The sequence below is a fragment of the Calliopsis andreniformis genome, unplaced genomic scaffold (genome assembly GCF_051401765.1).
Source record: "Calliopsis andreniformis isolate RMS-2024a unplaced genomic scaffold, iyCalAndr_principal scaffold0008, whole genome shotgun sequence".
Taxonomy (NCBI): Eukaryota; Metazoa; Arthropoda; class Insecta; order Hymenoptera; family Andrenidae; genus Calliopsis; species Calliopsis andreniformis.
This window is the reverse complement of record NW_027480426.1, coordinates 10333227-10361136: the sequence shown is the minus strand read 5'-3', so window position 1 is coordinate 10361136 and position 27910 is coordinate 10333227.

Genomic DNA, 27910 nt, shown 5'->3' with positions numbered 1-27910 from the left:
GCAAGGCCTCAGAGTTAAGTCTAGGATGCTCGAAACGTCGAAATGATCGTTACTTTCGCACTGGTTGCAATTAGTCATGCTATACAATGGAAAAACTGTTGTATTTATACTGTATTTTATGCTTCTGGCGTTGACTTCTAAGGCCGCAGCTATTCGATGTGGTGGAGCAACGCCCTAGAGTGATGCCTAGGTTGCCCGGAACGTAGAAATGCCCATTACTTTCACACTGGTTGCAATTATTAGTTTTATACGATGGAAAAACTGTTCTATTTATTTTGTATTTTATGCTTCGGGCGTTGACTTCTTAGGCCCTAACTATTCGATCTGGCGGAACGAAGCCCTAGAGTGAAGCCTAGGTTGCCCAGAACGTAGAAATGACCATCACTTTCACACTGGTTGCAATTATTCCTGTTATACGATGGAAAAACGCTTGTATATTTATTGTATTTTATGCTTCGGGCGTTGACTTCCATGGCCCTACCTATTCGATCTGGTGGAGCAACACCCTACAGTCAAGCCTAGGTTGCCCGGAACGTAGAAATGACCATAACATTCACACCCGTTGCAATTATTCATGCTATACGATGGAAAAACTGTTGCATTTTTATTGTATTTTATGCTTCTAGCGTTGGCTTCTAAGGCCGTAGCTATTAGATGTGGTGGAGTAACGCCCTAGAGTGACGCCTAGGTTGCCCGGAACGCAGAAATGACCATTAATTTCACAATGTTTGCAATTATTCATTTTATACAATGGAAAAACTGTTGTACTTATATTGTATTTTATTCTTCTGGCGTTGAATTCCAAGTCCCTAGCTATTCGATCTGGTGGAGCAACGCCCTAGAGTGAAACCTAGGTTGCTCGGAATGTAGAAATGACCATAATTTTGACACTGGTCCCAATTATTCGTTTTATACGATGGAAAAGCTGTTGTATTTTGTATCGTATTTTATGATTCGGGCGTTGACTTCTAAGGCCCTAACTATTCGATCTGGTGGAGCAACGCCCTAGAGTGAAACCTAGGTTGCCCAGAACGTAGAAATGACCATAACTTTCATACTGGTTGCAATTATTCGTTTTATATGATGGAAAAACTGTTGTATTTATATTGTATTTTATGCTTCTGGCGTTCACTTCTTAGGCCCTAACTATTCGATCTGGTGGAACAACGCCCTAGGGTGAAGCCTAGGTTGCCCGGAACGTAGAAATGACGTTTACTTTCATACGGGTTGCAATTATTCGTGTTATACGATGGAAAGACTGTTGTATTTATATTGTATTTTATGCTTCTGGCGTTGACTTCTAAGGCCCTAACTGTTTGATCTGGTGGAGCAACGCCCTAGAGTGAAGCCTAGGTTGCCCGGAACAATGATATGCCATTACTTTCACACTGGTTGCAATTATTCCTGATATACGATGGAAAAACTGTTGCATCTTTAATGTATTTTATGCTTCTGGCGTTGACTTCTAAGGCCCTATCTATTCGATCTGGTGGAGCAACGCCCTAGAGTGAAGCCTAGGTTGCCCGGAAAGTAGAAATGACCATAACTTTCACACTGATTGCAATTATTCGTTTTATACGATGGAAAAGCTGTTGCATCTTTATTGTATTTTATGCTTCTGGCGTTGACTTCTAAGGCCCTAACTATTCGATCTGGTGGAGCAACGCCCTAGAGTGAAGCCTAGGTTGCCCGGAACGTAGGAATACCATCACTTTCAAACTGGTTGCAATTAATCCTTTTATACGATGCAAAAGCTGTTGTATTTATACCGTATTTTATGCGTCTGGCGTTGACTTCTTATGCCCTAACTATTCCATCTGGAGGACCAACGCCCTAGGGTGAAGCCTGTGTTGCCGGGAACGTAGAAATGTTCATAACTTTCACACCGGTAGCAATTATTCGTTTTATACGATGGAAAAACTGTTGTATTTATATTGTATTTCATGCTTCTGGGGTTGACTTCTAAGGCACTAACTATTCGATCAGGTGGAGCAACGCCCTAGCGTGAAGCCGAGGTTGCCCGGAAAGTAGAAATGACCATAACTTTCATCCTGGTTGCAATTACTCGTTTTATATGATGGAAAAACTGTTGTATTTATATTGTATTTTATGCTTCTGGCGTTCACTTCTTATGCCCTAACTATTCCATCTGGAGGACCAACGCCCTAGGGTGAAGCCTGGGTTGCCCGGAACGTAGAAATGTCCGTAACTTTCACACCGGTAGCAATTATTCGTTTTATACGATGGAAAAACTGTTGTATTTATATAGTATTTCATGCTTCTGGGGTTGACTTCTAAGGCAGTAACTATTCGATCTGGTGGATCAACGCACTAGAGTGACGCCTAGGGTGCTCGGAACGTAGAAATGACCATTACTTTCACACTGGTTGCAATTATTCGTTTTATGCGATGGAAAAGCTGTTGTATTTATATCGTATTTTATGCTTCTGGCGTTGAGATCTTAGGCCGTAACTATTCGGTCTGGTGGAGCAACGCCCTGGAGTGAAACCTAGGTTGCCCGGAACGTAGAATTGGCTATCACTTTCAAACTGGTTGCAATTATTCCTGTTATATGATGGAAACACTGTTGTATTTTTTTTGCATTTTATGGCTCGGGCGTAGACTTCTAAGGCCCGAACTATTCAACCTGTTGGAGCAACGCCTTAGGGTGCAGCCTAGGTTGCTCGGAAAGTAGAAATGACCATAAGTTTCATACTGGTTGCAATTATTCGTTTTATACGATGAAAAGCTGTTGTATTTATATTGTATTTTATGCTTCTGGCGTTGACTTCTTAGGCCGTAACTATTCGATCAGGTGGAGCAACGCCCTGGAGTGAAACCTAGGTTGCCCGGGACGTAGAAATGACCATGACTTTTACACTGGTAGCAATTATTCGTTTTATACAATGCAAAAACTGTTCTATTTATTTTGTATTTAATGCTTCGGGAGTTGACTTCTAAGGCCCTAACTGTTTGATCTGGTGGCGCAACGCACTAGAGTGAAGCCTATGTTGCCCGGAACGTAGAAATGACCATAACTTTCACACTGGTTGCTATTATTCGTTTTAGACGATGGAAAAACTGTTATATTTATATTGTATTTTATGCTTCTGGCGTTGACTTCTTAGGACCTAACTATTCGATCTTGTGGACCAACGCCCTAGAGTGAAGCCTAGGTTGCCTGGAACGTAGAAATGACCATCACTTTCACACGGGTTGCAATTATTCCTGTTATAGGATGGAAAGACTGTTGTATTTTTATTGTATTTTATACTTCAGGCGTTCAGTTCTGAGGCCGTATCTATTCGATGTGGTGGAAGAACGCCATACAGTGAAGCCTAGGCTGCTCGGAACGTAGAAATGACCATAAGTTTCATACTGGTTGCAATTATTCGTTTTATACGATGGAAAAACTGTTGTATTTATATTGTATTTTATGCTTCCGGCGTTCACTTCTTAGGCCCTAACTACTCGATATGGTGGAACAACGCCCTAGGGAGATGCCTAGGTTGCCCGGAACGTAGAAATGGCCATAACTTTTACACTGGTAGCAATTATTCGTTTTATACAATGGAAAAACCGTTCTATTTATCTTGTGTTTTATGCTTCGGGCGTTGACTTCTAAGGCCCTAACTGTTTGATCTGGTGGAGCAACGCCCTAGAGTGAAGCCTATGTTGCCCGGAACGTAGAAATGACCATAACTTTCACACAGGTTGCTATTACTCGTTTTATACGATGGAAAAACTGTTATATTTATATTGTATTTTATGCTTCTGGCGTTGACTTCTGAGGCCGTTGCTATTCGACGTGGTGGAAGAACGCCATAGAGTGAAGCCTAGGTAGCCCGGAACGTAGAAATGTCCATATCTTTCACACTGTTTGCAATTATTCGTTTTATACGATGGAAAAGCTGTTGTATTTATATCGTGTTTTATGCTTCTGGCGTTGACGTCTTAGGCCGTAACTATTCGGTCTGGTCGAGCAACGCCCTGGAGTGAAACCTAGGTTGCCCGGAACGTAGATTTGGCCATCACTTTCAAACTGGTTGCAAATATTCCTGATATATGATGGAAAGACTGTTGTATTTTTTTTGCATTTTATGGTTTGGGCGTTGACTTCTATGGCCCTATCTGTTCAATCTGTTGGAGCAAGGCCCTAGGGTGAAGCCTAGGTTGCTCGGAAAGTAGAAATGACCATAAGTTTCATACTGGCTGCAATTATTCGTTTTATACGATGGAAAAACTGTTGTATTTATATTGTATTTTATGCTTCTAGCGTTGACTTCTAAGTCACTATCTACTCGATGTGGTGGAGCAACGCCCTAGAGAGAAGCCTAGGTTGCCCGGAACGTAGAAATGACCATCACTTTCAAACTGGTTGCAATTAATCCTTTTATACGATGGAAAAACTGTTGCATTTTTATTGCACTTTATGCTTCCGGCGTTGACTTCTAAGGCCCTAACCATTCAATCTGTTGGAGCAACGCCCTAGAGTGAAGCCTAGGTTGCCCGGAAAGTAGAAATGACCATAACTTTCACACTGGTCGCAATTATTCGTTTTATACGATGGAAAAGCTGTTGTATTTATACCGTATTTTATGCTTCTGGCGTTGAGATCTTAGGCCGTAACTATTCGGTCTGGTGGAGCAACGCCCTGGAGTGAAACCTAGGTTGCCCGGAACGTAGAATTGGCTATCACTTTCAAACTGGTAGCAATTATTCCTGTTATATGATGGAAACACTGTTGTATTTTTTTTGCATTTTATGGCTCGGGCGTAGACTTCTAAGGCCCGAACTATTCAACCTGTTGGAGCAACGCCTTAGGGTGCAGCCTAGGTTGCTCGGAAAGTAGAAATGACCATAAGTTTCATACTGGTTGCAATTATTCGTTTTATACGATGAAAAGCTGTTGTATTTATATTGTATTTTATGCTTCTGGCGTTGACTTCTTAGGCCGTAACTATTCGATCAGGTGGAGCAACGCCCTGGAGTGAAACCTAGGTTGCCCGGGACGTAGAAATGACCATGACTTTTACACTGGTAGCAATTATTCGTTTTATACAATGCAAAAACTGTTCTATTTATTTTGTATTTAATGCTTCGGGAGTTGACTTCTAAGGCCCTAACTGTTTGATCTGGTGGCGCAACGCACTAGAGTGAAGCCTATGTTGCCCGGAACGTAGAAATGACCATAACTTTCACACTGGTTGCTATTATTCGTTTTAGACGATGGAAAAACTGTTATATTTATATTGTATTTTATGCTTCTGGCGTTGACTTCTTAGGACCTAACTATTCGATCTTGTGGACCAACGCCCTAGAGTGAAGCCTAGGTTGCCTGGAACGTAGAAATGACCATCACTTTCACACGGGTTGCAATTATTCCTGTTATAGGATGGAAAGACTGTTGTATTTTTATTGTATTTTATACTTCAGGCGTTCAGTTCTGAGGCCGTATCTATTCGATGTGGTGGAAGAACGCCATACAGTGAAGCCTAGGCTGCTCGGAACGTAGAAATGACCATAAGTTTCATACTGGTTGCAATTATTCGTTTTATACGATGGAAAAACTGTTGTATTTATATTGTATTTTATGCTTCCGGCGTTCACTTCTTAGGCCCTAACTACTCGATATGGTGGAACAACGCCCTAGGGAGATGCCTAGGTTGCCCGGAACGTAGAAATGGCCATAACTTTTACACTGGTAGCAATTATTCGTTTTATACAATGGAAAAACCGTTCTATTTATCTTGTGTTTTATGCTTCGGGCGTTGACTTCTAAGGCCCTAACTGTTTGATCTGGTGGAGCAACGCCCTAGAGTGAAGCCTATGTTGCCCGGAACGTAGAAATGACCATAACTTTCACACAGGTTGCTATTACTCGTTTTATACGATGGAAAAACTGTTATATTTATATTGTATTTTATGCTTCTGGCGTTGACTTCTGAGGCCGTTGCTATTCGACGTGGTGGAAGAACGCCATAGAGTGAAGCCTAGGTAGCCCGGAACGTAGAAATGTCCATATCTTTCACACTGTTTGCAATTATTCGTTTTATACGATGGAAAAGCTGTTGTATTTATATCGTGTTTTATTCTTCTGGCGTTGACGTCTTAGGCCGTAACTATTCGGTCTGGTCGAGCAACGCCCTGGAGTGAAACCTAGGTTGCCCGGAACGTAGATTTGGCCATCACTTTCAAACTGGTTGCAAATATTCCTGATATATGATGGAAAGACTGTTGTATTTTTTTTGCATTTTATGGTTTGGGCGTTGACTTCTATGGCCCTATCTGTTCAATCTGTTGGAGCAAGGCCCTAGGGTGAAGCCTAGGTTGCTCGGAAAGTAGAAATGACCATAAGTTTCATACTGGCTGCAATTATTCGTTTTATACGATGGAAAAACTGTTGTATTTATATTGTATTTTATGCTTCTAGCGTTGACTTCTAAGTCACTATCTACTCGATGTGGTGGAGCAACGCCCTAGAGAGAAGCCTAGGTTGCCCGGAACGTAGAAATGACCATCACTTTCAAACTGGTTGCAATTAATCCTTTTATACGATGGAAAAACTGTTGCATTTTTATTGCACTTTATGCTTCCGGCGTTGACTTCTAAGGCCCTAACCATTCAATCTGTTGGAGCAACGCCCTAGAGTGAAGCCTAGGTTGCCCGGAAAGTAGAAATGACCATAACTTTCACACTGGTCGCAATTATTCGTTTTATACGATGGAAAAGCTGTTGTATTTATACCGTATTTTATGCTTCTGGCGTTTAATTCTAAGTCCCTAGCTATTCGATATGGTGGTGCAATGCCCTAGAGTGAAGCCTAGGTTGCCCGGATCGTAGAAATGACCATTACTTTCACACTGGTTGCAATTATTCATTTTATACGATGGAAAAGCAGTTGTATTTATATTGTACTTTATGCTTCTGGCGTTGACTTCTAAGGCCGTAGCTATTAGATGTGGTGGAGCAACGTCCTAGAGTGACGGCTAGGTTGCCGGGAACGTAGGAATGACCATTACTTTCAGAATGTTTGCAATCATTCATTTTATACGATGGAAAAACTGTTGTACTTATATTGTATTTTATCCATCTGGCGTTGAATTCTAAGTCCCTAGCTATTAGATCTGGTGGAGCTACGCCCTAGAGTGAAACCTCGGTTACCCGGAACGTAGAAATGACCAGTAGTTTCACGCTGTTTGCAGTTATTCCTGTTATTCGATGGAAAAACTGTTGCAACTTTATTGTATTTTATGCTTCTGGCTTTCACTTCTAAGGTCGTAGCTATTCCACCAGGTGGAGCAATGCCTCAGAGTTAAGTCTAGGATGCCCGGAACGGTGAAATGACCATAACTTTCACACTGGTTGCAATAATTCGTTTTATACGATGGAAAGCTGTTGTATTTTTATCGTGTTTTATGTTTCTGGCGTTGACTTCTTAGGCCCTAACATTTCCATCTGGTGGAACAACGCCCTAGGGTGACGCCTAGGTTGCCCGGAACGTAGAAGTGACAATAACTTTCACACTGGTTGCAACTATCCATGCTATACAATGGAATAACTGTTGCATCTTTATTGTATTTTATGCTTCTGGCGTTGACTTCTTAGGCCCTAGCTATTCCATCTGGTGGAACGACGCCCTAGAGTGAAGCCTAGGTTGCCGAGAACGTTGAAATGACCATCACTTTCACACTGGTTGCAATTATTGCTGTTATACGATGGAAAAACTCTTGTATATTTATTGTATTTTATGCTTCGGGCGTTGACTTCTATGGCCCTACCTATTCGATTTGGTGGAGCAACACCCTACAGTCAAGCCTAGGTTGTCAGGAACGTAGAAATGAACATAACTTTCACACTGGTAGCAATTATTCGTTTTATACAATGGAAATACTGTTCTATTTATTTTGTATTTTTTGCTTAGGGCGTTGACTTCTAAGGCCCTAACTTTTCGATCTGGTAGAGCAACGCCCTAGAGTGAAGCCTAGGTTGCCCGGAACGTAGAAATGACCAGAACTCTCACACTGGTTGCAATTAATCCTGTTATACGATGGAAAAACTGTTGTATTTATATTTCATTTTATGCTTCTGGCGTTCACTTCTTAGGCCCTAACTATTCGATCTGGTGGAACAACGCCCTAGAGTGAAGCATAGGTTGCCCGGAACGTAGAAATGACCTTTACTTTCACACTGGTTGCAATTATTCCTGTTATACGATGGAAAAGCTGTTGTATTTATATTGTATTTTATGCTTCTGTCGTTGACTTCTAAGGCCGTAGCAATTAGTTGTGGTGGAGCAACGCCCTAGAGTGACGCCTAGGTTGCCGGAACTTAGAAATGACCATTACTTTCACAATGTCTGCAATTATTCATTTTATACGATGGAAAAACTGTTGTACTTATATTGTATTTTATTCTTCTGGCGTTGAATTCTATGTCCCTAGCTATTCGACCTGGTGGAGCTACGCCCTACAATGAAACCTAGGTTACCCGGAACGTAGAAATGACCAGTACTTTCACACCCGTTTGCAGTTATTCCTGTTATTCGATGGAAAAACTGTTGCATCTTTACTGTATTTTATGCTTCTGGCGTTGACTTCTAAGGCCGTAGTTATTAGATGTGGTGGAGCAACGCCGTAGGGTGACGCCCAGGATGCCCGGAACGTAGAAATGACCATCCCTTTCACAATGGTTGCAATTGTTCCTGTTATACGATAAAAAACTGTTGCATCTTTATTGTATTTTATGCTTCTGGCGTTGACTTCTAAGGCCCTCACTATTCGATCTGGTGGAGCAACGCCCTACAGTGAAGCCTAGGTTGACCGGAACGTAGAAATGAACATAACTTTCACACTGTTTGCAATTTTTCATTTTATGCTGGCAAAGCTGTTGTATTTATATTGTATTTTATGCTTCTGGCGTTAACTTCTTAGGCCCTGACTATTCGATCTGGTGGAGCAACGCCCTAGAGTGAAGCCTAGGTTGCCCGGAACGTAGAAATGACCACTACTATCACACTGGTTGCAAATTATTCCTGCTATACGATGGAAAAACTGTTGTATATTTATTGCATTTTATGCTTCGGGCATTGACTTCTAAGGCCCTAACTATTCAATCTGTTGGAGCAACGCCCTTGGGTGAAGCCTAGGTTGCCCGGAACGTAGAAATGACCATAACTTTCAAACTGGTTGCATTTATTCGTTTTATACGATGGAAAAACTGTTGTACTTATATTGTATTTTATGCTTCTAGCGTTCACTTCTTAGGCGCTAACTATTCGATCTGGTGGAACAACGCCCTAGAGTGAAGCCTAGGTAGCCCAGAAAGTAGAAATGATCATAACGTTCATACTGTTTGCAATTATTCATTTTATACGATGGAAAAACTGTTGTTCTTATATTGTATTTTATCCATCTGGCGTTGACTTCTAAGGCCGTAGCTATTAGATGTGTTGGAGCATCGCCCTAGAGTGACGCCTAGCGTGCTCGGAACGTAGAAATGACCATTACTTTCAGACTGTTTGCAATTATTCATTTTATACGATGGAAAAGCTGTTCTATTTATTTTGTATTTTATGCTTCGGGCGTTGACTTCTAAGCCCCTAACTATTCGATCTGGTGGTGCAACGCACTAGAGTGAAGCCTAGGTTGCCTGGAACGGAGAAATAACCATAACTTTCACACTGGTTGCTATTATTCGTTTTATACGATGGAAAACCTGTTATACTTATATCGTATTTTATGCTACTGGCGTTGACTTCTTAAGCCCTAACTACTCTAACTGGTGGAACAACGCCCTAGAGTGAAGAGTAGGTTGCCCGGAACGTAGAAATGACCACCACATTCACACTGGTTGCAATTATTCCTGTTATACGATGGAAAAACTCTTGTATATTTATTGTATTTGATGCCTCTGGCGTTGACTTCTAAGGCCCTAACTATACGATCTGGTGGAGCAACGCCCTGGAGTGAAGCCTAGGTTGCCCAGAGCGTAGGACATACCTTTACCTTCACACTGGTTGCAATTATCCCTGTTATATGATGGAAAAACTGTTGTATTTATATCGTATTTTATGCTTCATGCGTAGACTGCTGAGGATCTAGCTACTCGAGCTGGTGGAGCAACGCCCTAGAGTGAAACCTAGGTTGCACGGAACGTAGAAATAACCATTACTTTCACACTGGTTGCAATTATTCATTTTATACGATGGAAAAACTGTTGTACTTATATTGTATTTTATCCATCTGGCGTTGAATTCTAAGTCCCTAGCTATTAGATCTGGTGGAGCAACGCCCTAGGGTGAAGGGTAGGTTGCCCTGAACGTAGAAATGACCATAACTTTCACACTGGTTTCAATTATTCGTTTTATACGATGGAAAAACTGTTGCATCTTTATTTTATTTTATGCCTCTGGCGTTGACTTCTAAGTCCCTAACTATTCGATCTGGTTTAGCAACACCCTAGGGTGTAGCCAAGCTTGCTCGGAACGTAGGACATACCATTACCTTCACACTGGTTGCAATTATTCCTGTTATACGATGGAAAAACTGTTGCATCTTTATTGTATTTTATGCTTCTGGCGTTGTCTTCTAAGGCCCTATCTTTTCAATCTGGTGGAGCAACGCCTCAGAGTGGAGCCTAGGTTGCCCGGAACGTAGAAATGTCCATAACTTTCACACTGGTTGCAATTATTCGTTTTATACGACGGAAAAGCTGTGGTATTTATATCGTATTTTATGTTTCTGGCGTTGACTTCTTAGGCCCTAACTATTCGATCGGGTGGAGCAACGCCCTAGAGTGAAACCTAGTTTGCCCGGAACGTAGAACTGACCATTACTTTCACACTGGTCGCAATTATTCGTTTTATAGGATGGAAAAAATGTTGTATTTATATTGTATTTTATGCTTCTGGTGTTGACTTGTAAGGCCCTAAGAGTTTGATCTGGTGGAGCAACGCAGTAGAGTGAAGCCTAGGTTGCCCGGAACAATGATATGCCATTACTTTCACACTGGTTGCAATTATTCCTGATATACGATGGAAAAACTGTTGCATCTTTATTGTATTTTATGCTTCTGGCGTTGACTTCTAAGGCCCTCACTATTCGATCTGGTGGAGCAACGCCCTACAGTGAAGCCTAGGTTGACCGGAACGTAGAAATGAACATAACTTTCACACTGTTTGCAATTTTACATTTTATGCTGGCAAAGCTGTTGTATTTATATTGTATTTTATGCTTCTGGCGTTAACTTCTTAGGCCCTGACTATTCGATCTGGTGGAGCAACGCCCTAGAGTGAAACCTAGTTTGCCCGGAACGTAGAACTGACCATTACTTTCACACTGGTTGCAATTACTCTTTTTATATGATGGAAGAACTGTTCTATTTATTTTGTATTTCATGCTTCGGGCGTTGACTTCTACGGCCCTAACTATTCAATCTGCTGGAACAACGCCCTAGGGTGAAGCCTAGGTTGCCCGGAAAGTAGAAATGACCATAACTTTCATACTGGTTGCAATTATTCGTTTTTCACGATGGAAAAACTGTTATATTTATATTGCATTTTATGCTTCGGGCGTTGACTTCTAAGGCCCTAACTATTCGATCTGGTGGAGCAACGCCCTAGAGTGAAGCCTAGGTTGCCCGGAACGTAGAAATGACCAGAACTTTCACACTGTTTGCAATTATTCGTTTTATACGATGGAAAAACTGTTATATTTATATTGTATTTTATGATTCTGGCGTTGATTTCTTAGGCCCTAACTATTCAACCTGTTGGGCCAACGCCCTAGCGTGAAGCCTAGGTTGCCCGGAAAGTAGAAATGACCATAACTTTCGTACTGGTTGCAATTATTCGTTTTATAGGATGGAAAAACTGTTGTATTTATATTGTATTTTATGCTTCTGGCGTTAACTTCTTAGGCCCTAACTATTCGATCTGGTGGAACAACGCCCTAGGGAGAAGCCTAGGTTGCCGGAACGTACAAATGACCATAACTTTCACACTGGTAGCAATTATTCGTTATATACAATGGAAAAACTGTTCTATTTATTTTGTATTTTACGCTTCGGGCGTTGACTTCTAAGGCCCTAACTATTCGATCTGGTGGAGCAACGCCCTAGAGTGAAGCCTAGGTTGCCCGGAACGTAGAAATGACGTTTACTTTCATACTGGTTGCAATTATTCGTTTTATACGATGGAAAGACTGTTGTATTTATATTGTATTTTATGATTCTGGCGTTGACTTCTAAGGCCCTAACAGTTTGATCTGGTGGAGCAACGCAGTAGAGTGAAGCCTAGGTTGCCCGGAACAACGATATGCCATTACTTTCACACTGGTTGCAATTATTCCTGATATACGATGGAAAAACTGTTGCATCTTTATTGTATTTTATGCTTCTGGCGTTGACTTCTAAGGCCCTCACTATTCGATCTGGTGGAGCAACGCCCTACAGTGAAGCCTAGGTTGACCGGAACGTAGAAATGAACATAACTTTCACACTGTTTGCAATTTTTCATTTTATGCTGGAAAAACTGTTCTATTTATTTTGTATTTTACGCTTCGGGCGTTGACTTCTAAGGCCCTAACTATTCGATCTGGTGGAGCAACGCCCTAGAGTGAAGCCTAGGTTGCCCGGAACGTAGAAATGACGTTTACTTTCATACTGGTTGCAATTATTCATTTTATACGATGGAAAGACTGTTGTATTTATATTGTATTTTACGATTCTGGCGTTCACTTCTTAGACCCTAACTGTTCGATCTGGTGGAACAACGCCCTGGAGTGAAGCCTACGTTGCCCGGATCGTACAAATGACCATCACTTTCACACGGGTTGCAATTATTCCTGTTATAGGATGGAAAGACTGTTGTATATTTATTGTATTTTATGCTTCACGCATTGACTTCTGAGGCCGTAGCTATTCTATGTGGTGGAAGAACGCCATAGGGTGAAGCCTAGGTTGCCCGGAAAGTAGAAATGACCATAACTTTCGTACTGGTTGCAATTATTCGTTTTATAGGATGGAAAAACTGTTGTATTTTTATTGCATTTTATGCTTCGGGCATTAACTTATAAGGCCCTAACTATTCAATCTGTAAGAGCAACGCCCTAGGGTGTAGCCTAGGTTGCCCGTAAAGTAGAAATGACCGTAGCTTTCATACTGGTTGCAATTATTCGTTTTGTATGATGGAAAAACTGTTGTATTTATATTGTATTTTATGCTTCTGGCGTTCACTTCTTAGGCCCTAACTATTCGATCTGGTGGAGTAACGCCCTATGGTGAAGCCTAGGTTGACCGGAACGTAGAAATGGCCATAATTTTCGCACCGGTTGCAATTATTCGTTTTACACGATGGAAAAACTGTTCTATGTATTTTGTATTTTATGCATCGGGCGTTGACTTCTACGGCCCTAACTATTCAATCTGCTGGAACAACGCCCTAGGGTGAAGCCTAGGTTGCCCGGAAAGTAGAAATGACCATAACTTTCATACTGGTTGCAATTATTCGTTTTTCACGATGGAAAAACTGTTATATTTATATTGTATTTTATGCTTCTGGCGTTGACTTCTTAGGCCGTAACTTTTCGATCTGGTGGAGCAACGCCCTGGAGTAAAGCCTTGGTTGCGCGGAACGTAGAATCGGACATCACTTTCAAACTGGTTGCAATTATTCCTGTTATATGATGGAAACACTGTTGTATTTTTATTGCATTTTATGCTTCGGGCATTAACTTCTAAGGTCCTAACTATTCAATCTGCTGGAGCAACGCCCTAGGGTGAAGCCTAGGTTGCGCGGAAAGTAGAAATGACAATAACTTTCACACTGGGATGCAATTATTCGTTTTATACGATGGAAAAGCTGTTGCATCTTTATTGTATTTTATGCTTCTGTCGTTGACGTCTAAGGCCGTAGCTATTAGATGTGGTGGAGCAACGCCCTAGAGTGAAACCTAGTTTGCCCGGAACGTAGAACTGACCATTACTTTCACACTGGTTGCAATTACTCTTTTTATATGATGGAAGAACTGTTCTATTTATTTTGTATTTCATGCTTCGGGCGTTGACTTCTACGGCCCTAACTATTCAATCTGCTGGAACAACGCCCTAGGGTGAAGCCTAGGTTGCCCGGAAAGTAGAAATGACCATAACTTTCATACTGGTTGCAATTATTCGTTTTTCACGATGGAAAAACTGTTATATTTATATTGCATTTTATGCTTCGGGCGTTGACTTCTAAGGCCCTAACTATTCGATCTGGTGGAGCAACGCCCTAGAGTGAAGCCTAGGTTGCCCGGAACGTAGAAATGACCAGAACTTTCACACTGTTTGCAATTATTCGTTTTATACGATGGAAAAACTGTTATATTTATATTGTATTTTATGATTCTGGCGTTGATTTCTTAGGCCCTAACTATTCAACCTGTTGGGCCAACGCCCTAGCGTGAAGCCTAGGTTGCCCGGAAAGTAGAAATGACCATAACTTTCGTACTGGTTGCAATTATTCGTTTTATAGGATGGAAAAACTGTTGTATTTATATTGTATTTTATGCTTCTGGCGTTAACTTCTTAGGCCCTAACTATTCGATCTGGTGGAACAACGCCCTAGGGAGAAGCCTAGGTTGCCGGAACGTACAAATGACCATAACTTTCACACTGGTAGCAATTATTCGTTATATACAATGGAAAAACTGTTCTATTTATTTTGTATTTTACGCTTCGGGCGTTGACTTCTAAGGCCCTAACTATTCGATCTGGTGGAGCAACGCCCTAGAGTGAAGCCTAGGTTGCCCGGAACGTAGAAATGACGTTTACTTTCATACTGGTTGCAATTATTCGTTTTATACGATGGAAAGACTGTTGTATTTATATTGTATTTTATGATTCTGGCGTTGACTTCTAAGGCCCTAACAGTTTGATCTGGTGGAGCAACGCAGTAGAGTGAAGCCTAGGTTGCCCGGAACAACGATATGCCATTACTTTCACACTGGTTGCAATTATTCCTGATATACGATGGAAAAACTGTTGCATCTTTATTGTATTTTATGCTTCTGGCGTTGACTTCTAAGGCCCTCACTATTCGATCTGGTGGAGCAACGCCCTACAGTGAAGCCTAGGTTGACCGGAACGTAGAAATGAACATAACTTTCACACTGTTTGCAATTTTTCATTTTATGCTGGAAAAACTGTTCTATTTATTTTGTATTTTACGCTTCGGGCGTTGACTTCTAAGGCCCTAACTATTCGATCTGGTGGAGCAACGCCCTAGAGTGAAGCCTAGGTTGCCCGGAACGTAGAAATGACGTTTACTTTCATACTGGTTGCAATTATTCATTTTATACGATGGAAAGACTGTTGTATTTATATTGTATTTTATGATTCTGGCGTTCACTTCTTAGACCCTAACTGTTCGATCTGGTGGAACAACGCCCTGGAGTGAAGCCTACGCTGCCCGGATCGTACAAATGACCATCACTTTCACACGGGTTGCAATTATTCCTGTTATAGGATGGAAAGACTGTTGTATATTTATTGTATTTTATGCTTCACGCATTGACTTCTGAGGCCGTAGCTATTCGATGTGGTGGAAGAACGCCATAGAGTGAAGCCTAGGTTGCCCGGAAAGTAGAAATGACCATAACTTTCGTACTGGTTGCAATTATTCGTTTTATAGGATGGAAAAACTGTTGTATTTTTATTGCATTTTATGCTTCGGGCATTAACTTATAAGGCCCTAACTATTCAATCTGTAAGAGCAACGCCCTAGGGTGTAGCCTAGGTTGCCCGTAAAGTAGAAATGACCGTAGCTTTCATACTGGTTGCAATTATTCGTTTTGTATGATGGAAAAACTGTTGTATTTATATTGTATTTTATGCTTCTGGCGTTCACTTCTTAGGCCCTAACTATTCGATCTGGTGGAGTAACGCCCTATGGTGAAGCCTAGGTTGACCGGAACGTAGAAATGGCCATAATTTTCGCACCGGTTGCAATTATTCGTTTTACACGATGGAAAAACTGTTCTATGTATTTTGTATTTTATGCATCGGGCGTTGACTTCTACGGCCCTAACTATTCAATCTGCTGGAACAACGCCCTAGGGTGAAGCCTAGGTTGCCCGGAAAGTAGAAATGACCATAACTTTCATACTGGTTGCAATTATTCGTTTTTCACGATGGAAAAACTGTTATATTTATATTGTATTTTATGCTTCTGGCGTTGACTTCTTAGGCCGTAACTTTTCGATCTGGTGGAGCAACGCCCTGGAGTAAAGCCTTGGTTGCGCGGAACGTAGAATCGGACATCACTTTCAAACTGGTTGCAATTATTCCTGTTATATGATGGAAACACTGTTGTATTTTTATTGCATTTTATGCTTCGGGCATTAACTTCTAAGGTCCTAACTATTCAATCTGCTGGAGCAACGCCCTAGGGTGAAGCCTAGGTTGCGCGGAAAGTAGAAATGACAATAACTTTCACACTGGGTGCAATTATTCGTTTTATACGATGGAAAAGCTGTTGCATCTTTATTGTATTTTATGCTTCTGTCGTTGACGTCTAAGGCCGTAGCTATTAGATGTGGTGGAGCAACGCACCAGTGTGACGCCTAGGTTGCCGGGAACGTGGAATGACCATTACTTTCGCAATGTTTGCAATTATTCAGTTTATACGATGGTAAAATTGTTGTACTTATATTGTATTTTTGCTTCTGGCGTTGACTTCTAAGGCCCTAACTATTCGACCTGGTGGAGCAACGCCCTAGAGTGAAGCCTAGGTTGCCCGGAACGTAGAAATGATCGTCACTTTCAAACTGGTTGCAATTAATCCTTTTATACGATGGAAAAACTGTTGTATTTTTATTGCATTTTATGCTTCGGGCATTAACTTATAAGGCCCTAACTATTCAATCTGTAAGAGCAACGCCCTAGGGTGTAGCCTAGGTTGCCCGTAAAGTAGAAATGACCGTAGCTTTCATACTGGTTGCAATTATTCGTTTTGTATGATGGAAAAACTGTTGTATTTATATTGTATCTTATGCTTCTGGCGTTGACTTCTTAGGCCCTAACAATTCGATCTGGTGGAACAACGCCCTAGAGTGAAGCCTAGGCTGCCTGGTACGTCCAAATGACCATCACTTTCACACAGGTTGCAATTATTCCTGTTATAGGACGGAAAGACTGTTGTATTTTTATTGTATTTTATGCATCAGGCGTTGACTTCGGAGGCCGTTGCTATTCGATGTAGTGGAAGAACGCCATAGAGTGAAGCCTAGGTTGCCCGGAACGTAGAAATGACCATAACTTTCATACTGGTTGCAATTATTCATTTTATACGTTGGAAAAACTGTTGTATTAATATTGTATTTTATGCCTCTGGCGTTGACTTCTAAGGCACTAACTATTCGATCTGGTGGAGCAACGTCCTAGAGTCAAACCTAGGTTGTCCGGAACGTAGAAATGACGTTAACTTTCGTACTGGTTGCAATTACTCGTTTTATACGATTGAAAAACTGTTGTATTTATATTGTATTTTATGCTTCTGGCGTTGACTTCTTATGCCCTAACTATTCCATCTGGTGGAACAACGCCCTATGGTAAAGCCTAGGTTGCCCGGAACGTAGAAATGTCCATAACTTTCACACCGGTAGCAATTATTCGTTTTATACGATGGAAAAACTGTTCTATTTATTTTGTATTTTATGCTTCGGGCGTTGACTTCTAAGGCACTAACTATTCGATCTGGTGGAGCAACGCCCTAGAGTGAAGCCTAGGTTGCCCGGAACGTAGAAGTGACCATAACTTTCACACTGGTTGCTATTATTCGTTCTATACGATGGAAAAACTGTTATATTTATATTGTATCTTATGCTTCTGGCGTTGACTTCTTAGGCCCTAACAATTCGATCTGGTGGAACAACGCCCTAGAGTGAAGCCTAGGCTGCCTGGTACGTCCAAATGACCATCACTTTCACACGGGTTGCAATTATTCCTGTTATAGGACGGAAAGACTGTTGTATTTTTATTGTATTTTATGCATCAGGCGTTGACTTCGGAGGCCGTTGCTATTCGATGTAGTGGAAGAACGCCATAGAGTGAAGCCTAGGTTGCCCGGAACGTAGAAATGACCATAACTTTCATACTGGTTGCAATTATTCATTTTATACGTTGGAAAAACTGTTGTATTAATATTGTATTTTATGCCTCTGGCGTTGACTTCTAAGGCACTAACTATTCGATCTGGTGGAGCAACGCCCTAGAGTGAAGCCTAGGTTCCCCGGAACGTAGAAATGACCATCACTTTCAAACTGGTTGCAACTATTCCTATTATATGATGGAAAAACTGTTGTATTTATATTGCATTTTAAACTTCGGGCGTTGACTGCTAAGGCCCTAACTATTCAATCTGTTGGATCAACGCCCTAGAGTGAAGCCTAGGTTGCTCGGAATGTAGAAATGACCATAACATTCACACTGGTTGAAATTATTCGTTTAATACGATGGAAAAGCTGTTGCATCTTCATTGTATTTTATGATTCTGGCGTTGACTTCTAAGGCCCTAACTGTTTTATCTGGTGGAGCAACGCCCTAGAGTGAAGCCTAGGTTGCCCGGAACGTAGAAGTGACCAAAGCTTTCACACTGGTTGCTATTATTCGTTCTATACAAATGGAAAAACTGTTTTATCTATATTGTATCTTATGCTTCTGGCGTTGACTTCTTAGGCCCTAACAATTCGATCTGGTGGAACAACGCCCTAGAGTGAAGCCTAGGTTGCCTGGAACGTCCAAATGACCATCACTTTCACACGGGTTGCAATTATTCCTGTTATAGGACGGAAAGACTGTTGTATTTTTATTGTATTTTATGCTTCAGGCGTTGACTTCTGAGGCCGTTGCTATTCGATGTAGTGTAAGAACGCCATATAGTGAAGCCTAGGTTGCCCGGAACGTAGAAATGACCATAACTTTCATACTGGTTGCAATTATTCGTTTTATAAGTTGGAAAAACTGTTGTATTTATATTGTATTTTATGCTTCTGGCGTTGACTTTTAAGGCACTAACTATTCGATCTGGTGGATCAACGCCCTAGAGTGAAGCCTAGGTTGCCCGGAACGTAGAAATGACCATCACTTTCACACTGGATGCTATTATTCGTTCTATACGATGGAAAAACTGTTATATTTATATTGTATCTTATGCTGCTGGCGTTCACTTCTTAGACCCTAACTGTTCGATCTGGTGGAACAACGCCCTGGAGTGAAGCCTACGTTGCCCGGAACGTACAAATGACCATCACTTTCACACGGGTTGCAATTATTCCTGTTATAGGATGGAAAGACTGTTGTATTTTTATTGTATTTTATGCTTCACGCGTTGACTTCTGAGGCCGTAGCTATTCGATGTGGTGGAAGAACGCCATAGAGTGAAGCCTAGGTTGCCCGGAACGTAGAAATGACCATAACATTCAAACTGGTTGCAATTATTCTTTTTATATGATGGAAGAACTGTTCTATTTATTTTGTATTTCATGCTTCGGGCGTTGACTTCTACGGCCCTAACTATTCAATCTGCTGGAACAACGCCCTAGGGTGAAGCCTAGGTTGCCCGGAAAGTAGAAATGACCATAACTTTCATACTGGTTGCAATTATTCGTTTTTCACGATGGAAAAACTGTTATATTTATATTGTATTTTATGCTTCTGGCGTTGACTTCTTAGGCCGTAACTTTTCGATCTGGTGGAGCAACGCCCTGGAGTAAAGCCTTGGTTGCGCGGAACGTAGAATCGGACATCACTTTCAAACTGGTTGCAATTATTCCTGTTATATGATGGAAACACTGTTGTATTTTTATTGCATTTTATGCTTCGGGCATTAACTTCTAAGGTCCTAACTATTCAATCTGTTGGAGCAACGCCCTAGGGTGTAGCGTAGGTTGCGCGGAAAGTAGAAATGACAATAACTTTCACACTGGGTGCAATTATTCGTTTTATACGATGGAAAAGCTGTTGCATCTTTATTGTATTTTATGGTTCTGTCGTTGACGTCTAAGGCCGTAGCTATTAGATGTGGTGGAGCAACGCACTAGAGTGACGCCTAGGTTGCCCGGAACGTAGAAATGACCGTCACTTTCAAACTGGTTGCAATTAATCCTTTTATACGATGGAAAAACTGTTGTATTTTTATTGCATTTTATGCTTCGGGCATTAACTTATAAGGCCCTAACTATTCAATCTGTAAGAGCAACGCCCTAGGGTGTAGCCTAGGTTGCCCGTAAAGTAGAAATGACCGTAGCTTTCATACTGGTTGCAATTATTCGTTTTGTATGATGGAAAAACTGTTGTATTTATATTGTATTTTATGCTTCTGGCGTTCACTTCTTAGGCCCTAACTATTCGATCTGGTGGAGTAACGCCCTATGGTGAAGCCTAGGTTGACCGGAACGTAGAAATGACCATAATTTTCGCACCGGTTGCAATTATTCGTTTTACACGATGGAAAAACTATTCTATGTATTTTGTATTTTATGCATCGGGAGTTGACTTCTAAGGCCCTAACTACTCAATCTGTTGGAGCAACGCCCTAGGGTGAAGCCTAGGTTGCCCGGAAAGTAGAAATGACGTTAACTTTCACACTGGTTGCTATTATTCGTTCTATACGATGGAAAAACTGTTATATTTATATTGTATTTTATGCTTCGGGCGTTGACTTCTAAGGCCCTAGCTGTTTGATCTGGTGGAGCAACGCCCTAGAGTGAAGCCTAGGTTGCCCGGAACGTAGAAATGACCATAACTCTCACACTGGTTGCTATTATTCGTTTTACACAATGGAAAAACTGTTATATTTATTTTGTATTTTATGCTTCGGGCGTTGACTTCTAAGGCCCTAACTGTTTTATCTGGTGGAGCAACGCCCTAGAGTGAAGCCTAGGTTGCTCGGAACGTAGAAGTGACCATAGCTTTCACACTGGTTACTATTATTCGTTCTATACGATGGAAAAACTGTTATATTTATATTGTATCTTATGCTTCTGGCGTTGACTTCTTAGGCCCTAACAATTCGATCTGGTGGAACAACGCCCTAGAGTGAAGCCTAGGTTGCCTGGAACGTAGAAATGACCATCACTTTCTAACTCGTTGCAATTAATCCTTTTATACGATGGAAAAACTGTTGTATTTTTATTGCATTTTATGCTTCGGGCATTGGCTTCTAAGGCCCTAACTATTCAATCTGTTGGAGCATCGCCCTAGGGTGTAGCCTAGGTTGCCCGGAAAGTAGAAATGACCACAACTTTCATACTGGTTGCAATTACTCGTTTTATATGATAGAAAAACTGCTGTATTTATATTGTATTTTATGCTTCTGGCGTTCACTTCTTAGGCCCTAACTATTCGATCTGGTGGAACAACGCCCTGGGGTGCAGCCTAGGTTGCCGGAGCGTATAAATGGCCATAACTTTCACACTGGTTGCTATTATTCGTTTTATACGATGGAAAAACTGTTCTATTTAGATTGTATTTTATGCTTCGGGCGTTGACTTCTAAGGAACTATCTGTTTGATCTGGTGGAGCAACGCCCTAGAGTGAAGCCTAGGTTGCCCGGAACGTAGAAATGACCATAACTTTCACACTGGATGCTATTATTCGTTCTATACGATGGAAAAAACTGTTATATTTATATTGTATCTTATGCTGCTGGCGTTGACTTCTTAGGCCCTAACAATTCGATCTGGTGGAACAACGCCCTAGAGTGATGCCTAGGTTGCCTGGAACGTACAAATGACCATCACTTTCACACGGGTTGCAATTATTCCTGTTACAGGATGGAAAGACTGTTGTATTTTTATTGTATTTTATGCTTCAGGCGTTGACTTCTGAGGCCGTAGCTATTCGATGTGGTGGAAGAACGCCATAGAGTGAAGCCTAGGTTGCCCGGAACGTCGAAATGACCATAACCTTCATACTGGTTGCAATTATTCGTTTTATACGTTGGAAAAACTGTTGTATTTATATTGTATTTTATGCTTCTGGCGTTGACTTCTAAGGCACTAACTATTCGATCTGGTGGAGCAACGTCCTAGAGTCAAACCTAGGTTGTCCGGAACGTAGAAATGACGTTAACTTTCGTACTGGTTGCAATTACTCGTTTTATACGATTGAAAAACTGTTGTATTTATATTGTATTTTATGCTTCTGGCGTTGACTTCTTATGCCCTAACTATTCCATCTGGTGGAACAACGCCCTATGGTAAAGCCTAGGTTGCCCGGAACGTAGAAATGTCCATAACTTTCACACCGGTAGCAATTATTCGTTTTATACGATGGAAAAACTGTTCTATTTATTTTGTATTTTATGCTTCGGGCGTTGACTTCTAAGGCACTAACTATTCGATCTGGTGGAGCAACGCCCTAGAGTAAAGCCTAGGTTGCCCGGAACGTAGAAGTGACCATCACTTTCAAACTGGTTGCAATTAATCCTTTTATACGATGGTAAAACTGATTTATTTTTATTGCATTTTATGCTTCCGGCGTTGACTTCTAAGGCCCTAAATATTCAATCTGTTGGAGCAACGCCCTAGGGTGAAGCCTAGTTTGTCCGGAACGTAGAAATGTCGTTAACTTTCGTACTGGTTGCAATTACTCGTTTTATACGATTGAAAAACTGTTGTATTTATATCGTATTTTATGCTTCTGGCGTTGACTTCTTATGCCCTAACTATTCCATCTGGTGGAACAACGCCCTATGGTAAAGCCTAGGTTGCCCGGAACGTAGAAATGTCCATAACTTTCACACCGGTAGCAATTATTTGTTTTATACGATGGAAAAACTGTTCTATTTATTTTATATTTTATGCTTCGGGCGTTGACTTCTTAGGCCGTAACTTTTCGATCTGGTGGAGCAACGCCCTGGAGTAAAGCCTAGGTTGCGCGGAACGTAGAATTGGACATCACTTTCAAACTGGTTGCAATTATTCCTGTTATATGATGGAAACACTGTTGTATTTTTATTGCATTTTATGCTTCGGGCATTGACTTCTAAGGCCCTAACTATTCGATCTGGTGGAGCACCGCCCTAGAGTGAAGCCTAGGTTGCCCGGAACGTAGAAATGACCATCACTTTCAAACTGGTTGCAATTGTTCCTGTTATATGATGGAAACACTGTTGTATTTTTATTGCATTTTATGCTTCGGGCGTTGACTTCTAAGGCCCTAACTATTCGATCTGGTGGAGCACCGCCCTAGAGTGAAGCCTAGGTTGCCCGGAACGTAGAAATGACCATCACTTTCAAACTGGTTGCAATTATTCCTGTTATATGATGGAAAAACTGTTGTATATATATTGTATTTTATGCTTCGGGCGTTGACTGCTAAGGCCCTAACGATTCAATCTGTTGGATCAACGCCCTAGTGTGAAGCCTAGGTTGCTCGGAATGTAGAAATGACCATAACATTCACACTGGTTGAAATTATTCGTTTAATACGATAGGAAAGCTGTTGCATCTTCATTGTATTTTATGATTCTGGCGTTGACTTCTAAGGCACTAACTATTCGATCTGGTGGAGCAACGCCCTAGAGTAAAGCCTAGGTTGCCCGGAACGTAGAAGTGACCATCACTTTCAAACTGGTTGCAATTAATCCTTTTATACGATGGTAAAACTGATTTATTTTTATTGCATTTTATGCTTCCGGCGTTGACTTCTAAGGCCCTAAATTTTCAATCTGTTGGAGCAACGCCCTAGGGTGAAGCCTAGTTTGTCCGGAACGTAGAAATGTCGTTAACTTTCGTACTGGTTGCAATTACTCGTTTTATACGATTGAAAAACTGTTGTATTTATATCGTATTTTATGCTTCTGGCGTTGACTTCTTATGCCCTAACTATTCCATCTGGTGGAACAACGCCCTATGGTAAAGCCTAGGTTGCCCGGAACGTAGAAATGTCCATAACTTTCACACCGGTAGCAATTATTTGTTTTATACGATGGAAAAACTGTTCTATTTATTTTATATTTTATGCTTCGGGCGTTGACTTCTTAGGCCGTAACTTTTCGATCTGGTGGAGCAACGCCCTGGAGTAAAGCCTAGGTTGCGCGGAACGTAGAATTGGACATCACTTTCAAACTGGTTGCAATTATTCCTGTTATATGATGGAAACACTGTTGTATTTTTATTGCATTTTATGCTTCGGGCATTGACTTCTAAGGCCCTAACTATTCGATCTGGTGGAGCACCGCCCTAGAGTGAAGCCTAGGTTGCCCGGAACGTAGAAATGACCATCACTTTCAAACTGGTTGCAATTGTTCCTGTTATATGATGGAAACACTGTTGTATTTTTATTGCATTTTATGCTTCGGGCGTTGACTTCTAAGGCCCTAACTATTCGATCTGGTGGAGCACCGCCCTAGAGTGAAGCCTAGGTTGCCCGGAACGTAGAAATGACCATCACTTTCAAACTGGTTGCAATTATTCCTGTTATATGATGGAAAAACTGTTGTATATATATTGTATTTTATGCTTCGGGCGTTGACTGCTAAGGCCCTAACGATTCAATCTGTTGGATCAACGCCCTAGTGTGAAGCCTAGGTTGCTCGGAATGTAGAAATGACCATAACATTCACACTGGTTGAAATTATTCGTTTAATACGATAGGAAAGCTGTTGCATCTTCATTGTATTTTATGATTCTGGCGTTGACTTCTAAGGCCCTAACTATTCGATCTGGTGGAGCAACGCCCTAGAGTGAAGCCTAGGTTGCCCGGAACGTAGAAATGACCATCACTTTCAAGCTGGTTGCAATTAATCCTTTTATACGATGGAAAAACTGTTGTATTTTTATTGCATTTTATGCTTCGGCCATTGACTTCTAAGGCCCTAACTATTCAATCTGTTGGAGCAACGCCCTAGGGTGTAGCCTAGGTTGCCCGGAAAGTAGAAATGACCACAACTTTCACACTGGTTGAAATTATTCGTTTTATACGATGGAAAAACTGTTATATTTATACTGTATTTTATGCTTCTGGCGTTGATTTCTTAGGCCCTAACTATTCAATCTGGTGGAACGACGCCCTAGAGTGAGGCCTAGGTTGCCCGGAACGTAGAAATGACCATCACTTCCTTACTGGTAGCAATTATTCGTTTTATACGATGGAAAAACTGTTGTGTTTATATTGTATTTTATGCTTCTGGCGTTGACTTCTAAGGCACTAACTATTCGATCTGGTGGAGCAACGTCCTAGAGTCAAACCTAGGTTGTCCGGAACGTAGAAATGACGTTAACTTTCGTACTGGTTGCAATTACTCGTTTTATACGATTGAAAAACTGTTGTATTTATATTGTATTTTATGCTTCTGGCGTTGACTTCTTATGCCCTAACTATTCCATCTGGTGGAACAACGCCCTATGGTAAAGCCTAGGTTGCCCGGAACGTAGAAATGTCCATAACTTTCACACCGGTAGCAATTATTCGTTTTATACGATGGAAAAACTGTTCTATTTATTTTGTATTTTATGCTTCGGGCGTTGACTTCTAAGGCACTAACTATTCGATCTGGTGGAGCAACGCCCTAGAGTAAAGCCTAGGTTGCCCGGAACGTAGAAGTGACCATCACTTTCAAACTGGTTGCAATTAATCCTTTTATACGATGGTAAAACTGATTTATTTTTATTGCATTTTATGCTTCCGGCGTTGACTTCTAAGGCCCTAAATATTCAATCTGTTGGAGCAACGCCCTAGGGTGAAGCCTAGTTTGTCCGGAACGTAGAAATGTCGTTAACTTTCGTACTGGTTGCAATTACTCGTTTTATACGATTGAAAAACTGTTGTATTTATATCGTATTTTATGCTTCTGGCGTTGACTTCTTATGCCCTAACTATTCCATCTGGTGGAACAACGCCCTATGGTAAAGCCTAGGTTGCCCGGAACGTAGAAATGTCCATAACTTTCACACCGGTAGCAATTATTTGTTTTATACGATGGAAAAACTGTTCTATTTATTTTATATTTTATGCTTCGGGCGTTGACTTCTTAGGCCGTAACTTTTCGATCTGGTGGAGCAACGCCCTGGAGTAAAGCCTAGGTTGCGCGGAACGTAGAATTGGACATCACTTTCAAACTGGTTGCAATTATTCCTGTTATATGATGGAAACACTGTTGTATTTTTATTGCATTTTATGCTTCGGGCATTGACTTCTAAGGCCCTAACTATTCGATCTGGTGGAGCACCGCCCTAGAGTGAAGCCTAGGTTGCCCGGAACGTAGAAATGACCATCACTTTCAAACTGGTTGCAATTGTTCCTGTTATATGATGGAAACACTGTTGTATTTTTATTGCATTTTATGCTTCGGGCGTTGACTTCTAAGGCCCTAACTATTCGATCTGGTGGAGCACCGCCCTAGAGTGAAGCCTAGGTTGCCCGGAACGTAGAAATGACCATCACTTTCAAACTGGTTGCAATTATTCCTGTTATATGATGGAAAAACTGTTGTATATATATTGTATTTTATGCTTCGGGCGTTGACTGCTAAGGCCCTAACGATTCAATCTGTTGGATCAACGCCCTAGTGTGAAGCCTAGGTTGCTCGGAATGTAGAAATGACCATAACATTCACACTGGTTGAAATTATTCGTTTAATACGATAGGAAAGCTGTTGCATCTTCATTGTATTTTATGATTCTGGCGTTGACTTCTAAGGCCCTAACTATTCGATCTGGTGGAGCAACGCCCTAGAGTGAAGCCTAGGTTGCCCGGAACGTAGAAATGACCATCACTTTCAAGCTGGTTGCAATTAATCCTTTTATACGATGGAAAAACTGTTGTATTTTTATTGCATTTTATGCTTCGGCCATTGACTTCTAAGGCCCTAACTATTCAATCTGTTGGAGCAACGCCCTAGGGTGTAGCCTAGGTTGCCCGGAAAGTAGAAATGACCACAACTTTCACACTGGTTGAAATTATTCGTTTTATACGATGGAAAAACTGTTATATTTATACTGTATTTTATGCTTCTGGCGTTGATTTCTTAGGCCCTAACTATTCAATCTGGTGGAACGACGCCCTAGAGTGAGGCCTAGGTTGCCCGGAACGTAGAAATGACCATCACTTCCTTACTGGTAGCAATTATTCGTTTTATACGATGGAAAAACTGTTGTGTTTATATTGTATTTTATGCTTCTGGCGTTGACTTCTAAGGCACTAACTATTCGATCTGGTGGAGCAACGCCCTAGAGTAAAGCCTAGGTTGCCCGGAACGTAGAAGTGACCATCACTTTCAAACTGGTTGCAATTAATCCTTTTATACGATGGAAAAACTGATGTATTTTTATTGCATTTTATGCTTCCGGCGTTGACTTCTAAGGCCCTAACTATTCAATCTGTTGGAGCAACGCCATAGGGTGAAGCCTAGGTTGTCCGGAACGTAGAAATGACGTTAACTTTCGTACTGGTTGCAATTACTCGTTTTATAGGATTGAAAAACTGTTGTATTTATATCGTATTTTATGCTTCTGGCGTTGCCTTCTTAGGCCCTAACTGTTCGATCTCGTGGAACAACGCCCTAGAGTGAAGCCTAGGTTACCCGGAACGTAGAGATGTCCAGTACTTTCACACTGTTTGCAGTTAGTCCTGCTATACGATGGAAAAACTGTTGCATCTTTATTGAATTTTATGCTTCTGGCGTTGACTTCTGAGGCCCTAACTATTCTATCAGGTGGATCAACGCCCTAGTGTGAAGCCTAGGTTGCCCGGAACGTAGAAGTGACCATAACTTTCACTCTGGTTGCTATTATTCGTTCTATACGATGGAAAAACTGTTATATTTATATTGTATCTTATGCTTCTGGCGTTGACTTCTTTGGCCCTAACAATTCGATCTGGTGGAACAACGCCCTAGAGTGAAGCCTAGGTTGCCCGAAACGTA